Source organism: Plecotus auritus, assembly GCF_963455305.1.
Source record: "Plecotus auritus genome assembly, chromosome: 8".
Classification (NCBI taxonomy): domain Eukaryota; kingdom Metazoa; phylum Chordata; class Mammalia; order Chiroptera; family Vespertilionidae; genus Plecotus; species Plecotus auritus.
In genome coordinates, this window is record NC_137782.1 from 115,806,019 (window position 1) to 115,824,527 (window position 18,509).

Here is an 18,509-nt window from a genome sequence, read left to right on the forward strand (position 1 = left end):
AGGACTCAAAACCATTAAGGACCGCCTATTTCTACGTCTGCCCCAAGCACTCGCGAACTCGGCCCCGGGAAAAGAACCCTTGTGGAGACACTGGAGACTATTTCTGTGCTTCCTGGTCATGCATCTCAACTGGACACATTTGGTGGGAGGCCCTGAGGAAGGGTGATCTGATCAGCGTTGGACGGCTACCTGCCCCACCTTGTCCCCCGAGAGGCCATAGCCACTGTAACCCCGTGAGCATTTCCTTCACGGGAGAGGGAAGGAAGGCTACCAGATGGGACACCAGGAAGACTTGGGGACTCTGATTTTATCAGTGCAGGGAATTTGGGATGATGTACCCTTGTGACCCAGGAATGTTGTTCAATAGAAATACAAACTGAACCATGATTGGGTCTGTAAGTTTCGAGACAAGGGGAGAATGAAAGGGCGGAGAGAGACCAACTCCATGTTCCCTTTGTTTCATGTCCTCCACCTCGTGGAGTCAGGTTCCCACCCTAGAACCTCTCCAAGAGCCCAACCCACATTTTCAATTAACCAATAGAAATGCAAGAGGAAAGTAAGCCGTGCCCTGCCCCCATGTGCAACCTGACCCCCACCAATCAGCGGAGGCCACACTACCTCACCCCTCCTACCTCTCCCATGCTCCCTATAAATCAGTGCATTTGGGGCCTGGAGCTCTCTCTCTCCACCTTGCCACTGCGCCGGTGTGTGTGTGTGTGTGGGACTGAGCTTGAGCTAGGTCGATTAAAGGCTCTTTGCTTTTGCATCGGACTCGGCTCCCTGGTGGTATTTGGGGATCAAGAAATTTGGGCATAACACCTCCACTCCTAAAGAAAGATAAATTGGAGGAGTGGCCTTCATGTCCTGATTCTGAAACATTTAAATCGCCACTAACAGAATCACCTATGCAAAGAGCCATCAGTTAGGATTAAAAGATATGACTGTGGATGATAGACTTTGTTTTTCCTATCATACAGGTAGCTAATCCACAATCTCCTAACCAAATAATAAGACAGCATGAAAGATTTGACTTTAAAATGATAAAGGCCTTGCATGATAGTATAATACAGAATGGCACAAATGCTCCATTTAGTGGAGAAATTATAACTAACATTTCTGAAGCATTCCTAGTTCCTTATGACTGGTATTCTCTACCCATGCAACTCAGGATGGAGGAGATTATTTGCTATGGAAAGGAGAATTTTTAGAGAAATGTCAACAGCAAGCTTCTTCAAATCTCAGACAGAATGTCCTCATAACTTTTGAAATGCTTGCAGGACAAGGACAATTTAGTGACTCATAGATGGTCCCTCCCCCCAACTGGTGGGCGGAGTATGATGTAACTTGTATCTGCCGCTGGGACATCCCTGAGACATTCAACCACCAATCAGCGCATGCCCAGTGCCCTGGGGCCCACCTCTTCTCATTCCACCCTGGGTCCCACCCCTTCCTGTTACCTCAAAAGGCGTCTTCACTGCTCCACATGTTGCTGTTCTCCCAGGCTATTCTCTCAGTCTGCGAGTCAGCCCAGTTGAGTCCCTCCTTCTCCTCCTCCCGCTCCTCTAATCCTGGTTTCTCTACCTCCTCCATAATGAATCTCGCTCTTTATTGCAGAATAAACTTCCTCTTTAACATGTCTTGGTCTCCGACTCCTGTTTTTTGCCCCTCAAACCTTACATCTGGTGCCGAAAAGCCGGGTGGTGCGTGCATCCCATTTGACCTTTCACGGGCGGGGTGCCCTCCACTCTTCTCTCCTCTTGGCTCGGGACCCTCAGCCTCCTTCTTCCGGCTCAGCAGCGTCAACGGTAAGTCCCAGCCCATGCTAATTCCTGGCGGTTTTTCTGGCATCTCTGTCCGTAAACTGCAGCCCACATCAGAGATTGCCTTCCAGACATGGTCCTCCGGGACCCTCCAGGAGGGGTTCTGAACCTGGGGAGGCAGCGAAGACGTTCTTGCCCTCCTCATTTCTCCGGCCTTTTGGCCTCCGTCTGGACCCCAGGAAGTAGAGGAGACGTTCTCTACTGTCCCTTGGGTTCCCCATTTGTAGCCTTGGCTCAAGGACTGGGAAGCTGGTCCTTAGCCTTTCACTACCCGACCCCAGGAATTGGAATGGGCCATCACCAAACCCACCTCTAGGGTGTCTCCTCACCAATCTGGCTACTTCTGTAACGTGGCATGGCCTCAGTATGAATTGGAATGGGTCCAGATGACCCTGAAAGCGGGACTTAACATCCTCACTGACCTCAGTAATTTCTGCCGGAAAGCCGGGAAGTGGCCTGAGGTCCCCTATGTCCAGGTTTTTTTTCCTATCTGCACTCCTGTCCCTCCCTCTGCTCCTTCTGTTCCACAGCCCAGGTTGTCCTAGCTCACGAGAAACCCCCTCAAGCTGGTCCTCAGCCAGGCTCTGACTCTTTCTGTCTCTGACTCTTTCGACCCATCCGCTCTTTCATTTCCACCCTTCCTGCTCCTCCACCCCACTTTTTGCTCCCTCTATTCCTCCTCTTCCTTCGCCACAGCTGCCCCTTTCCTAGCCGCCCCTTCCCAGTGGCTGCCGCCGCTGTGGGAGCCACCATCGCCGCCTCAGTCCGTGAACCGACCAGAGGCTGCCGCTCCAAACAGCTAAGTGAGATTTCTGTTTTGGTTTGCTCTTCCCTTGTGTATTTTGAGCAGCCGCCATGTTGGCCACATGGCCTGCCGGTCCCATGGGGGCCGCCATTTTGAACCGGCAAGTCCCGCCCCCACAGGCCCGGCCTAGTGTGGCGACCTGCGGTCGTGCTCCTCCTCCTCCTCCAGCCCACGGCCTGCTGACTACTCCGCCATCCCCTCCGCTAATGCCTTCTCAGACCCAGGTTGGAGATCCAGTGAACACAGCATTTAATTTTTAGTGCCCATGAGGAGCAGGCAGAGTGAGCCAGCCTTCGACAAAAGGTGAATCTGCAAACTCAAGCCTTGGTAGCAGCTCTGAGGCCGACGGCAGCCATGTATGATCCAAAGGGGACTGTGCATGGTGGGGGTGCAACGAGAGGATGAATGCCACCTGGAAGATGCTTCAAGTGCAGAAATGAAGGCCACTGGGCAAAGCAGTTCCCCAGCCCCAGCCCCTGGTTCCAACCAAGCCCTGTCCGGCGTGCAGTAAAAGTGACTGCCCCTGGAAAAGTGACAGGACCTCTGTGTCTCAGCGTAGAGGGGCCGCCCTTCCAGGTCATGACCCACCACTGGCCATGCTAGGACTGGCTGAAGACTGAAGATGCCCAGACTCAACGACCCCCATCACCCTCGCCGAGCCCAGGTAATGCTCAAGGTAGTGGGTAAGCAGGTCTCCTTTCTGGTCGATACAGGAGCTACCTTCTCTGTCCTGCCCTCCTTTTTCCGGGCCATTCTACCCTTCCACGATCTCGGTCATGGGTATTAATGGCAAATCACCTTTTAATGCTCTGAAAACTACTCTGGCCTCAGCGCCTTTTCACCCCCCCTCTCCCCCACTCCACCCTCCCTAGAGAACAACTTTCTTGCTGGCACAGGCTTATCAGAAACTTAGATATTTATCTCTAGGAAAAAAAGTGGCAGTTTTGAATTCAAGCAGTTAGAGGCCTGGAAACAGGCTTCAGGACCTGTTCCCTCCTCCCCCTGCATTTTCTAAATATTTTAAATAGCATATAATACTGAAACTTTAATTGCTAGACATATTTAGAAGTACTTAATGGAAGATATGTTGGAAGAAAGAAAGAAAGAAAGAAAGAAAGAAAGAAAGAAAGAAAGAAAGAAAGAAAGAAGTTCCAAAGTTAACTGTTGACAAGAATTGTAAAAGGACCCACTATACCAGGCCACTGAAGAAACACCAGTAGGACCCCTCTCCTCACCCCTTCTCGTTCGCCAGGCTTTTTCTAAGCTCTGGGATACCCTTCTGGCCCCTCACTCTCTCTCTCTCTCTCCCTCCCTCCCGGACATCTCTAGGCCTTTCCAACTATTTACTGATGAAAGACAGGAATAGCTATGGGGGTCGTAACCCAGCCTCTAGGGTCAGCCTTAACCCCCATAGCCTACCTGTCCAGACAGCTTGATCCCACTCTTCGGGGATGGCAGCCCTGCCTCCGGTCTCTGACTGTAGCCACCGATCTCAACAAGGAGGCCCAGAAGATCTGCCTCCAGCAACCCTTACAGGTCTTCTCCACCCATAGACTACAGGATCTTCTGTCCCACCGATCCTTATCTCTCCTTTCCCCCTCTTGCATGCAGGAACTCCATCTCCTGTTCCTAGAGAGTCCTGACATCTCCCTAACTCAGTCCCAGCCCTGAACCCGGCCACTCTCCTTCCCATTGCCTCTACCGAACCTGTGGCAACTCACTCCTGACCCAAGGTCGTCCAGACCCTCACTCAACCTGAGGCATGACTCTCAGATCTTCCTCTCTCTAATCCTGATTTAACTAAATTGCCCATACCTTACCACCCACAATCATTGGGAAAGATCAGGAGGATTAACAGCTTCCTTAAAGACCATCTAACTAAACTCTCTCTAGAAATTTGCAGCTCCTGGCAGGTCCTCCTGCCCATGGTCCTGACTGGAATCTGGGCTACACCAAGGAACCCCACCTTCTTAAGCCCTTTTGAACTTATCTTCCATGCCTGCCCTTACTCAGGCAAAAGCTCCAGACACACACTGACAGGTTTCTGCCCAGGCCAGAACCAGCCAGCCAAGACCCCTGAGGATCAGCCCTCCAGCCGGGGGACTCAGTCCTCCTCAAGAACCTTACTCCCAGGTTGTATTTCAGCTCCAGGCCCAGAAAAGCAGCAAAACCAGACAAGTGACGCTGTGACAGCCTCAGGACCAGCATTTACCTCCCAAGTGATTCAACAGGATTGCTCTCGAGACTTCACCAACCGGTCCCTTGGGGAAATTATGCTGCTGTATCCCTCGTCCAGCCTCCCATCAATAGGCCCACTGGTATCCCTTTAATTTTGCTCTTTGGCCCCTATCTCATGTGCTGTTTCACTAGTATTTTGAAGAACAGAATGCAGGCATTCACCAACCAGAAGGTGGGAGAGATCTATCTGGCCTTGAATTCATCAGAATCCTTGAGACCCCGGGTGGACGCACCTAACAACGCCCCCTCTCACCAGGAAATAGGTACAGAAAACGGACCTTCACCCCCTGACCTTGCCCGGACTCTCAATTTTTTAATATCACCAAAAGCCTGGAATGATAGGTTGTCCCTCACTCAACTGGTGGGCGGAGTATGACATAACTTGCATCTGCCGCTGGGACATCCCCGAGACATTCAACCACCAATCAGTGCGTGCCCAGTGTCCTGGGGCCCACCCCTTCCTGTTACCTCAAAAGGTGTCTTCACCGCTCCACATGTTGCTGTTCCCCCAGGCTATTCCCTCAGTCTGTGAGTCAGCCCAGTTGGGTTCCTCCTTCTCCTCCTCCCCCTCCTCTGTTACTGGTTTCTCTACCTCCATAATAAATCTCACTAGTTAGTGTGGAATAAACTTCCTCTTTAACATGTCTTGGTCTCCGACTCCCGTTTCTTGCCCCTCAAACCTTACAGTGACGTGCAAAATCAGCTCCAATACATCCAAGAGGTGTATGAGCAAATTAGAGTTTGTGGGTGAAAAGTCTGGTGGACTTTATCAGCAAATGGAGAACCTGATGCAGACTTCAGTAAGTGCATTCAGGGTCCCACTGAATCATTCTCTGATTTTGTAGCTCGCCTCACTCAAGCAGTGAGAGGGCATATTCAACCTGAGACAGCAGGAGACATTTTGATTCAGCAGTTAGCTTATAAAAATTCCAATGCTGATTGTAAGAAATGTCTAATGCCTCTAAGAAAAATCAGTACCATCACAGAAATGATTCGAGTGTGTCAGAATGTGGGGTCAGGCATTTTTTAGGCAAGCTTACTAGCTGCTGCAATTACAACAAGAAACAAATTATGTTTTAATTGTGGACAACAAGGACATTTTAAAAAGGAATGTAAACAACCAAAAGGGACACAAGGGGATGCTCAAGGAGAAGGAATAAACATTTCGCCTCCCAACTCAGGTAATGCAGGTCTGTGTCCCAGATGTAAGAAGGGGATCATTGGGCCAATCAGTGTAAATCTAAATTTCATAGAAATGGCCAGCCATTAAATCAAGACATAGGAAAAGGCCAGCAACAGGGAAATGGCCAGAGGGGCTCCCCCTAGCCCCATTTTTAAATAAGGGGAAGTTCCACCCTGCCAGGACCACAGTAGATTCCCTCCTTCAAATCACTCCAGAAAAAAAATACTGGCTTTGATCTTAATAGCACAACAACAGATCTCTGATATGGCTAGACAAGCTGTTCCTACAGGAATTTGTGGACCTGTGCCACCAGGAATATCAGGTTTAGTCCTAGGAAAGAGTGAAAATACACTAAAAAGGATTAACTGTTTTTCCTGGAGTCATAGATTCAGAATATAAGGGAGAAATCAAAGTAATTTTAGAATGCAAACATATATACAAATTATTCCAGGACAAAAAATTGCTCAGCTCCTGTTTTTACCTCATGTTCAGCAAGGTGAAGTAATAAACAGGAAAAGAGGGACACGAGGATTTGGAAGCTCAGATATATATTGAATACAGGAAATTAGCAAGACCCGTCCTATGATTAATCTAAGAATAGAGGGAAAACTGTTTAAAGGATTAGTGGACACTGGAGCAAATATTAGTGTCATCAGTCAAGAATTCTGGACTCCAAGTTGGTCCATGGTGAAAGCTATAGGCTCTATCATAGGTGTTGGAATTCCTGATAACACGCAACGCAGCGCTTCAGTGTTAAAGTGGAAAGATGAAGAAGGACAAACAAGATGGTTTCAGCCCAATATAGTCTCTGGAACTGCAGTCAACTTATGGGGCTGAGACGTTTTAGAAGGTTTACAAGCTTCTGTTGTTACCGGCAAGGGACAACAGTTAACTCAGATGGGATATCAAACTGGTCAAGGTTTAGGAAAAGATAATCAGGATATTAAAGAACCTATGCAGGCCAAAGAAAACACAGGAAAACAAGGATTAGAATATCAGCCTTTTTAGGAGTGGTCACTGCTCAATCTCCTCACCCCCATGATGAGCCTATACAATGGAAAGATGATGGGCCTATATGGGTGGATCAGTGGCCATTAACCAAGGAGAAATTAAATCATATTCATGAATTAATACAGGAACAAGTAGAGGCTGGTCATATAGAACCTTCCAATAGTCCTTGGAATACTCCTATATTTACAATACCTAAGAAGGCAGCAGGAAAATGATGATTGTTACATGATCTTAGAGCCGTTAATGCTACTATGCATACCATGGGAGCTTTACAGCCTGGACTCCCAGCGCCTTCACAAATCCTTCTAGATTGGTCTCTTATAGTAGTAGATCTTAAGGATCGTTTCTTCACCATTCCCTTGGCACCACAAGATAAACAAAGATTTGCCTTTTCAGTGCCATCTATTAATAATATAGAGCCTATGAAAAGATATCAATGGAAAGTTTTGCCTCAAGGAATGGCCAATAGCCCTACTTTATGTCAAAAATATGTAGCTCAAACTATTCAGGAATATTTAAGAGACAAATATTCCCAGTGTGCTATTGTCCATTACATGGATGACTTGCTCCTATCGAGTCCATGGGAAGATCAGAGTTTAGCAATGTTTTCTCAATTAGAAAAAGAACTTCCTAAATGCGGTCTAAAAATAGCTCCAGAAAAAGTACAGAAAGAAATGCCTTTTAAATATCTAGGTACCATAATTAGGCCTCAGAAGGTAGAAATAAGAAAAGACTGCCTTAAAACTTTAAATGACTTTCAGAAATTATTAGGGGACATTGATTGGTTAAGACCTTATCTAAAAATCTCTACAGGAGAAATGACAAATTTATTTAATATACTTAGAGATGACTCTAATCTTTCCTCACCCCGAGTATTGACAGATGAAGCTAGAAAGGTGTTACAAAGAATTGAGCAGGCAATCTCTTTAGCCCAAGTGGCACGAGTACTGCCTGGATTGCCTTTATTGGGACAGATTAATCCCACTGCAATAGTCCCACTGGAGTCATCTTCCAAAATAAAAACTCTCTTGCTATTATTGAATGGGTCTACCTAGGACATCAATCATCTAAAACTGCAGTTACATATATAGAACTTATGGCTCAGTTGATTTTTCAACTTAGAAAGCGATGCAGACAGCTTAGAGGACAAGAACCCCAATGTATTTTCTTCCCCTTACTGGGAAGCAATTAGAAATGTTATTTCAGACTGATATAAATGGGCAAATTGGATTGAGTGGATATTCAGGGGAACTTAGTTGTCACCTACTAAAAGACAAATTATTACAATTTTTATATTATTCTCCTATTATTATATCAAAAAATACTAGGCAGGAACCTATTCCTGAAGCATTAACTGTTTTTGCTGATGGATCATTAAATGGCAAAGCTGCTTATCACACAATAAATTTAGACGGAGTCATCCAAAGTAGTCATACTTCTGTACAAAAAAAATGAGCTGGAAGCTATTAAGGCTGCATTACAGGGTTTGCAAGAGCCTCTTAATATTATCTTGGATTCTTCTTACGCTTCAGGTTTTTTAAACAGAATTGAAACTGCTCCTTTAAAGTGGCTCAGTAACCAAAGTTTACTTTTACTATTTAAACAAGTACAGCAGATTGTGCAACAAAGACAATATCCTTTCTATATTACTCACATAAGGGCTCACAGTTTATTACCTAGCCCTTTGGCAAAAGGAAATGCACATGCTGATAAATTGGTTGCTTTTTTAAAACAGGCCTCAGAATCTCATCAGCTTTTACATCAGCCTGCCAAAATGTTGTCTAAACAATTCTCAATCTTTTGACAGCAGGCAAAAAAGATTATCAGAGAATGCCCCACTTGCATGTTACAACTACTTCAAGGGCCTAACACAGGAGTCAACCCTAGAGGTTTGCTGAGGTATAATATCTGGCAAATGGATGTGACACATTATACTTCCTTTGCACGCCTTGGGGCATTACATGTCTCTGTAGACACCTTTTCAAAAGACCTACGGGCTACTGCATCTACAGGGGAAACCGCAAAACAGGTTATTAATCATTGCCTAGCTGCTTTTGCCATCATGGGAATTCCAAAAATTATTAAAACTGATAATGGGCCTGCTTACACAAGCTGTCATTTTCAGCAATTTTGTAAAAAGTGGAAAATTCAGCACATTACAGGAATACCGTATAATCCCAAAGACAGGCCATTATTGAATGACAGCATCAGCGGCTACAATCCCAACTTGAAAAACAGAAAGGGGGGATTGTGATGGAGAAATCACCTGTGGGTAGGCTGCACCAAGCCTTAATTACTTTAAATTTTTTCACTTGTGATGCTGATGGTAAGACACCTATGGAGTTACACTGGTGTCAGAATGAAACAAAGGAAAATGGTCTAGTTAAATGGAAAGATCCTGAATCTGGTTTATGGAAGAGACCCGATCCATTATTAACCTTTGGCATAAGGTATCCTATCTAACAAAAGAGTAGTATGCAAATCGACCTTACCTCCCCTACACCCACAAACCACGCCCATCAGCCAATCAGGATCGAGTATGCAAATTAATCCAACCAAGATGGCTGCAGCCACGAAGAGAGCAGGAGGCTTGGGTTTCCCCGGCAATGGAGGAAGCCAAGCTTTCCGCCTGCCCTGGCCGGCTCAAGCCTTCGCTCAAGGCTACAAAATTTCAATTATAGAAGATAAATAAATCCCAACAAAAACGGGGGCAACCATGGAGCTGGAGAGAGCAGGAGGCTTGAGTTACCCTTGGCGATGGAGGAAGCCAAGCTTTCCACAGCCCTGGCCTGCCTTGCCCTCTGGTCAAGGCTACAAAGTTTCAATTATAGAAGATAAATTAATCCCAGATTCCAGGGCCTCTGCTTGGGTCACCGGGGGGCGTAGCCGGCCTGCGAACCACCACAGGCCCCCCACCCATGCCACCCCACGTCCCAAGGGAACCCCCACCCTGATACGGGACACCGTTCAGGGCAAACCAGCCGGCCCCCACCCATGCACCTATCCTATCTAATAAAAGAATAATATGCAAATTGACCATCACTCCAACACACAAGATGGCTACCCCCATGTGGACACAAGATGGCTGCCACAAGATGGCCAGCAGGGGAGGGCAGTTGGGAGGGACCAGGTCTGCAGGGGAGGGCAGTTGTGGGTGATCAGGCCTGCAGAGGAAGGAAGTTAGGGGCGGCTGGGCCTGCAGGGAAGGGTAGTAGTGGGGGACCCTGGCCTGCAGGGGAGACTAGTTGGGGGAGACCAGGCCTGCAGGGGAGGGCAGTTAGGGGTGACCTGGCCTGCAAGGGAGGGCAGTTGTCAGTGATCAGGCCAGCAGGGGAGGGCAGTTAGGGGTGACCAGGCCAGCAGAGGAGGGAAGTGGGGGGCGGCTGGGCCTGCAGGGAAGGGTAGTTGGGGGGGACCCAGGCCTGTAGGGGAGAGTAGTTGGGGGAGACCAGGCCTGTAGGGGAGGGCAGTTCAGGGTGACCAGGCCTGCAGGGGAGGGCAGTTAGGGGCAAAAAGGCTGGCAGGGGAGCAGTTAGGCATCAATCAAGCTGTCATGTGAGTGGTTAGGGGGTGATCAGGCTGGCAGGCAGAAGCAGTTAGGGGCAATCAGGAAGGCAGGCAGGTGACAGTTGGGAGCCAGCAGTCCTGGATTGTGAGAGGGATCCCAGGTTGGAGAGAGTGCAGGCTGGGCTGAGAGACACACCCCCCCATGCCCGAATTTCATGCACCAGGCCTCTAGTGCTTGTATATTTCCAGAGAATTTTTCCAAATTCCTGTGGATTCCTGCTAGAAATATTAAACTGCAACATGGATCCAAGAGAGGAACTAGCCAGATTAATGAGGACCTTGTGCCTGGAGTCACACCATGCACCTGTAGACAATCGGCTGTCCTAGCCACAAAGAGCAATACACTGAAAATAAGGAGTGGAAGAAGAACAAGGAAGACAATAAACAATCCTGAGATGACTTGGGGAGTGATAAAGAAGACGGTCCAGAAAGCTGAACGAATTTGTGAAGAGACCAAAACCCCAAGAATGCATGAAAATGTCTTTCTTGCCATGCTGGCAGTAACCAGCTGTGCGGTAATTTCACCAAGGGCTAATGGGGAAGTCCTCCCTGGGTAAAATCCCTTACGTGAACTGATCCCCCACCTAGTATAGTAAATATATGGGCAAAGTATAATTACACGGGTGTCCCCACCCGGCTTCCCTTTTTTATATAACACAAGATTCAAACTATTGCTCCTTTGTGTGTAGAATTAAAGCTGGCTAGCATGACACCAAAGGAGGGGGAAGTGAAAACCTAAATACAATTACTATCACTGCTTGATTCTGGGAGAGGCAAAGATAATTTAACATTACTAAGACCTCCCCCACTAAGCCATTATATAAAAAGTCTTATGAATGGCACCCACCAGCAGCAAACTTAAGAATAGTTTTTTCTTTTGTGGATTGAAGCCCCTAAGGGTCTGCGTATATTAATAATCAATGAAAATCAACTGCTGCACTTGCACCAGTAAAATGATATAGTTTAAAATGATAACTTCAATGAAAAATCGCCTTCTTGGTGCTTAAAGTAAAAATAACACCACCCTTGATATTTTGGAATTACAACAGCATATTGTATAACTATCCCAGGCAAACTTCCTTAGATGCCTGACAGCAATTTAAAGAAAGAATTTGTGCTGAAACCGGTTTGGCTCAGTGGATAGAGCATCAGCCTGTGGACTGAAGGGTCCCGGGTTTGATTCCGGTCAAGGGCATGTACCTTGGTTGCAGGCACATCCCCAGTGGGAGGTGTGCAGGAGGCAGCTGATTGATGTTTCTCTCTCATCGATGTTTCTAGCTCTCTAAAACTCTCCTTCCTCTCTGTAAAATATCAATAAAATATATTAAAAAAAAAAAAAGAATTTGCTCCTTTACTTTTGCCTTTGAGCATAACCACTATTGCCTGTCTCATTCTTGTTCTTATTTGTTTAATTTTAGTCTGCAGATGCGGGATAAAAATCTTAAAAGAATTGAAACTCTGCAAATGGCATATCAACATCTATTAAGAATTTAAAGAAGGGGGAAATGCTGGAAACCAAGATCAACAATAATTAATATGAATGCCAGGAGTGCACCAGAAGGCTGAGTCTCTCCTTTGAAATTCACAAGGTGAATTTCCATTTTATGACCTACTGCTGACTCAATGGCCTAAAGCAAACACCCCCAAAACCTTTTAATCTTACTGTTTACTATAAACATTACCATTGCATTCCTAAAAGGCAATTGTGTATTCTAGTAAATAAAAGCAGCTGGGTAAAAGAGACTCAGTGGAACTTGAGTGCCCTAGTTGAGTTCACCCTGGCCTCCCCCCATAATAATCAAAATTAATCGTGTCTTGTGTGTATCATTTGTACATCAGCTCTTTCTCCAAGCCTTGAACCAGAAAGCCACGCTGGCCATGGACTTTCACAGACATATAGTTGGCCGTGTCACCTTAGGTTTGTATTTGCTTTCTAAGAGGGCATTGAACAGGGAATCTTTCCTATTTTCTTATTTCCAATTGTGCTTTTAACTTTCCAGACATACTGGAGACACTCTTAATTATCTCTCTCACAGAAATAATCATTGTAATAATCCTTGGAGAAAGAAAATTATTCAAGATATTCTCTGTCTTCCTAAGCCCTCTAAAGCAGCAGTTGCCAAATGGTGGTCCGCAGACCACTAGTGGTCCATGAGATCTGAGAGGTTGGTGACTGCTGGTTTAAGGAAACCTTTGAGGCAGCGGTCGCCAATGGTGGTCTGAGACCACTGGTGGCCCGTGAGGTCTGAAAGGTTGGCGATGTTGCTCTAAAGAGCTCAATTTTTTCCTCCCCACTTTCTTTGCATGTGCAAAATGAAGGTTGGGAAGAGGCTTTCTAAGTAATTATGTTATAAAATCTAGGTCACATATTTTTATTTCATGTATGAAATGGTACAGACCTGTCTCGTTCTTTCTCTTTTTAAAAAATATATTTTATGGATTTTACAAAGAGGAAGGGAAAGGGACAGAGAGTTAGGAACATCGATGAGAGAGAAACATCAGCCGAAACCGGTTTGGTTCAGTGGATAGAGCGTCAGCCTGCGGACTGAAGGGTCCCGGGTTCGATTCTGGTCAAGGGCATGTACCTTGGTTGCAGGCACATCCCCAGTGAGTGGTGTGCAGGAGGCAGCTGATCAATGTTTCTAGCTCTCTATCCCTCTCCCTTCCTCTCTGATAAAATATCAATAAAATATATTTTAAAAAGAGAGAGAGAGAGAGAGAAACATCCACCAGCTGCCTCCTGCACATCCCCTACTAGGGATCAAGCCCGCAACCAAGGTACATGCCCTTGACCAGAATCGAATCCGGGATCCTTCAGTCTGCAGGCTGACTCTTTATCCAGTGGGCCAAAAACGGTTAGGGCTGTCCAATTCTTTCGTAACCCTTTTACTTTATTAATAACTTTCTCCAAGTAAGGGATTCTGACTACTTTTTGTCTCTCACCTTCTCCTCTTCCTTATCCTCTTGCAAAATCCCACATGTACAGCTCACATATCTTAAGTGTAGAAATGTTTGCTAATGACTCATCATATGTTTACAGCCTGTTGTTCAAATTTTCACAATTAGGAATCTGATTGTAGAGCTGTATCAATTGATTTCCAATCCCACAGCAGAACATTCTGAGGGTCTGACTCAGACGGCAGTAAAACTGCTTGTATAAATAAAATAATTGAATTGCTGGTTTAGTTCGGGTCAAGGTATTCTCTGAATCTATTGGGAATTTTGGTAGGAATTTATAACTATTAAAATTTGAAAATTACTTTCTAAGTTTTCTAAGATCTAATAGAACCAATTTTCTCTTAATCCTAACCGGAGGATATGCTTACTGATTTTAGAGAGAGGGGCAGGGGGAAGAGCAATAGAGATAGAGAGAGAGGGAGATAGATGATGATAGATAGATAGATAGATAGATAGATAGATAGATAGATAGATAGATAGAATCATCTATGTAAGAGGGAAACATTGATTGGTTGCTTCCCGTATGCACCCTGACTGGGGATTGAACCCACAACCCAGGTATGTGGCCTGACTAGGAATCAAACCCACAGCCTTTCAGTGTATAGAGTGATGCTCCAGCCAACTGAGTCACAGCAGCCAGGGGCCTGGAACCGATCTTCAGGAAAGAAAACCTTATATTACTCCTAGAATTTCTGCATACCCGAGGTCCAAAGTTCAGCCAAGTCAGTGGGAATTGATGGAACGACTTGAGGCCTTTGAGTTCATTGAGCTATAATGTGTGCAATGTGCTCCTCGCTGTGCCTGGCTTGCACGCACTCTTTTGTGGTTGCATTCTGCCTCCCCTGTTTTCTATGTCACTGTTACGTGTTTTCTTTAAAACAGTTCTAGCTTTTGCTGCATTTCTCTGAAACCTTGGCCCTGAAATTTGGAAGCAGAGAGTTTAAAATTTTAGCATGCAGTTAATATTTCATTGACATTAGCTCATATAGTCAACCATTATTCAAATCCTGATTTGCATAATTATCAAAGAATTAATTTTCAATATATCAAGAATTTCTAAATTATATGTCATTCGCTGTGTTCTCAGTTCAGGTAACTACCTTTATAAATTTGTTTCCCATTTGGATCACATTTTGTTTTACATTAATTTAAATCTCATCATGCTTCCTACAAATGAAGGCTATTAGATTTGTGGTTGGTTCTATAAGAGGAATTGATTTAGGTGGTTATGAAAAAATAACACCTCAAGGTGGGATTTTTTTTTCATTTTTGTTCTTGGGCTTTAAGTAATTTGTAATATTTATTGGAGCTGGATAGTTACTAAAAATGCTAATCGGTACTTTGTCCCCCTCTCTCATAAATCCAAAAATTTCATTTACTTAAAACTTTTAAATTTATTTTAAACAAAATAAATTCTTTAGTTAACCAAAATAAAACCATTACTAATTTAGGACATAATTAAAACACTTTCAGTTCATTGATTGACAGCCTAAATGTTTAAATTTTGTTCTGACATACCTGCGTATCTGTTCTCTAAATGTCTTTCTTGCATGTGCTAGTTTAATACTCCTTGCACAGAAAGCTATGTACAGGATCTTTTTGTTAAAATATTTCCTAAATATGCATCTTCATTTTCTTCATTTTTCTTTCCTCTAAATTACTTATTAGTTAATATTCTATCAAATCGTTTTGTAGGCAGTTGACTGGTGGGTTTAGGTGTTGTAATGTATGAACTACTAACTGGAGCATCTCCTTTCACTGTCGATGGGGAGGAGAACTCCCAAGCTGAGCTACTAGGTCAGACTGAACAAAAGAAAATGTATGGTTACTTCAAAGGAACTGATCAAATTTCTGCAACTTGGCTGGTAGAAAAAAAAAATAATTAAAAATGGAGATTGGCAAAATTATGTTTAAGTGGTTAGCGTACATTTATAATTACATAGGATGTAGATATAGACCCTTTATATTTTCTTATATTTTATGTGCCCAGAGGGATTTTAAATTTCATAGGGAGTGTGTCATAATTTTTGTGTATTCTGAAGCACTTAGCATTGGCCAGGAGCTGCCACAGCCCCCAACCCAGCTGTGTCCCCTGCCAGAGCCCTTTGGAATATGAGGTCTGGAGCCTTTGGGAATACAGGCTCAAGAGCTGTTTAGAATGTGGGGTGAGGAGCCTTTTTTGAATGTGGAGCAAATAGCCGTTTAGAATGTGGGGCAAAGAGCGGTTTAGAATGTGGGGTGGGGAGCCGTTTGGAATGTGGGGCGAATAGCCGTTGACAATGCGTGGCGCAGAGGTGCTGGGCACAGAGACGGTGGGCCCAGAGCCGGTGTGCGCAGCGATGGATGGTGGACACAGCCTCAGGATGGACGATACTGTCCGCGAGCTCATGGAGCTCTTTCTGAAGAGCCCGCTGGTGGCTTGGGTGAGTGCACCTGCCTCCCTGTCCCATTGCTGGTGCCCTGGCTCCTCTCCCGCGCCTCCCCTGGGGTCTCCACCCACCACACTCACCTGGGCCCTGGCAGTCCTGGGACTCGGGGGTCTTTGCAGGTCTCCAAGCTGGGGGTAGGGGTCCTGGCTTGGGGCATGAGGGGTTTCCTACTCTGGAACCCATGCACCAGGTGCAGGACCCTGTGGCGCTCCCAGCCCTGGACTGAGGATGGGTTCACCTGCTCCTGCCAGGGCACTAGGCTGCCCGTCCCAGAGGGAATAGGGTGTGAGGGGTCACCCGGCCCATGTGGTTGGACCACTCAGGGAAAAGCACTCACTCCCCTCAAATATCCTGGTGTAGTGTTTGAACTCGAGACCAGCTGGTGGATGGTGGTGGTGGGTGAGGATTGGGGTGTCTCTGAGTGGGGACGTGTACCGGCTGGGATGGGCACAGTGACTCCAATAAATCAGAGACGTGAAAAATGTTTTGAAAGTTCCTTTTATTTTTCATGTTTCCCTGTCCTGTAATGCTGGAGAAAAGTGGCAAGAAAGTTTGCCTCCTGCTGTCTCACATCTGTAGCCAGGATTGGGGCAGGGAGACAGGCCCTGGGGAAAGGTGGGCTTGGTGCCAACTGAAGCGAGGGTGGGCACTGGGTGATCCTTCAGCCCACAGGGGCCTTGCCCGCCGTTGCCCCAGAGAGCTTCAGAAAGTTCACGTGGGGTGATGTTTCCTGCTTTCTGCCCGCACCCGCCTCCTCGCAGGTGAAAACTTTGAGCCCAGTCGCAAGCGGCAACGATGACAACCTGTACATGCACTTGGTGGATGGCATCTTGCTGAACCAAGTCATGCTGAAAATGTAAGTTGTCCTCACAGGCAAAGGACAAAACTGATGCTCAGAATGTTTGATTTAAGGGTGTAGGAATGAAGGAACCTGAGTTGCTATGGGAGGGTATCTTGTGGGCCAGTGGTACCTCAGTATACAGCCCCTTTTGCTGCCATTTGTTGGGGATAAAGAACTGCAGTTTGTTTGATGAAGGATATTTGGAACTGAAGGACTGTCAGCTTTCTGGGGAGGCCCTGGTCTAGGAGAATAGCTGAATGAAAATGAGGCGTTGAGGAGCGTGGATAACTTGCCGAATGGCTCTTCTGTAAATGCAGAATTTCAGGGTACCCACTGGTCCCCAGGGAAAAGAAGGTGTCTGATTCACGTTGCACATATTTTTCACTATCTTGTGGGAAAGTCATCTAAGAGCTTTGATTCCAGCATCAGGCAGGCAAGTTTAATTCCCCCTCCTACCACTTACTAGTTTATTACTTTGGGCAAATTCCTTAAACTCTTTACCCCTCCATTTCCTGATCTATAATAAGGGATGGAATTTTATAGATTTAGAGAGGATTATAAAAGATCATGTATATAGAAAATGCCCAATAAATGTGCATCATCATTGTCATTAGATTGAGGCTCAGAACTGGGTTGTGTGTGTGTGTGTGTGTGTGTGTGTGTGTGTGTGTGTGTGTGTCTGTGTGCGCCTTCATGCCTGTGCTAATGTGTATCACTTGTGAGTGGACACCATTTTGAATGACCCAGATTGGAATCAGCAGCACTTGCTCTGTTTTTCCCCCAGCAGGGGAGGAGGGGGTTAAGCATCCTGAGCAGAGTGCTATAGACTTCCCTTAGGCATAGTTGGCTTGTTTGGATTCGGTTCCTAATAACCTTTCTCTGCCCTGAGAGCCTTAGAGGGAGTACTGGTTAATGATCATGATAATTAGTCTGATTGCTCAGATAGTAAATGCCAGGGCTCTTTTGGAGCTTAGTTTCAGTTAGTACTGCCCTTCAGAGCTGGAGGGAGAAGCAGAAGGTCAGAGACCAGGCCCCCACCCTGGTGTGTGGAGTGTCTTTTAGGAGCAGCGAGCGTCCCTGTGTGCTGAGGTCCTTTGGCTGCTGGCACTCCTGGGGAGGTCCCATGTGACTTAATCAGGCCTTCATTTGCCAGGGAAAGATTTCAATTCTGTCTTTGGAGACACCTTATCTCATTCGCAGACATTCTGAGGATGACCGTTGACTCCTGTTCCCAAATGGGCAGTTGGTGCTGCCACAGCCCCAGCCCCAGTGTCCTCCTCTCCAAGTCAGCTACTGGTGTCCTGGTTGAATTTCAAACAGCTTGCGGTGGTGGTGGTTTTTAAATTGGACTTCCAGTGACATTTGAAATGCTGACTTGAAGATTTTTTTCCCTATCTGTCAATTTTGTATTAATTATTGGCTTCAAATGACCCGAATGGCATTGAGATCGATTTCCATAACTCTCCAATCGCCCCTTCGTTATGGAGGGGGGCAGGTTACTGCGGAAAGAGGAAGAGGCCTGCCTCTCTTCCATCAGACCAGCTTCCAGGAGACTCAGCGCCCTCATGAACCCATGAAGACAGCCCTCATTTGAATTATCACCCTCCCTGGGTCCTGGGACAGTAACTGTGGGGGAGGGTTTTGTTATGAAAAGCAG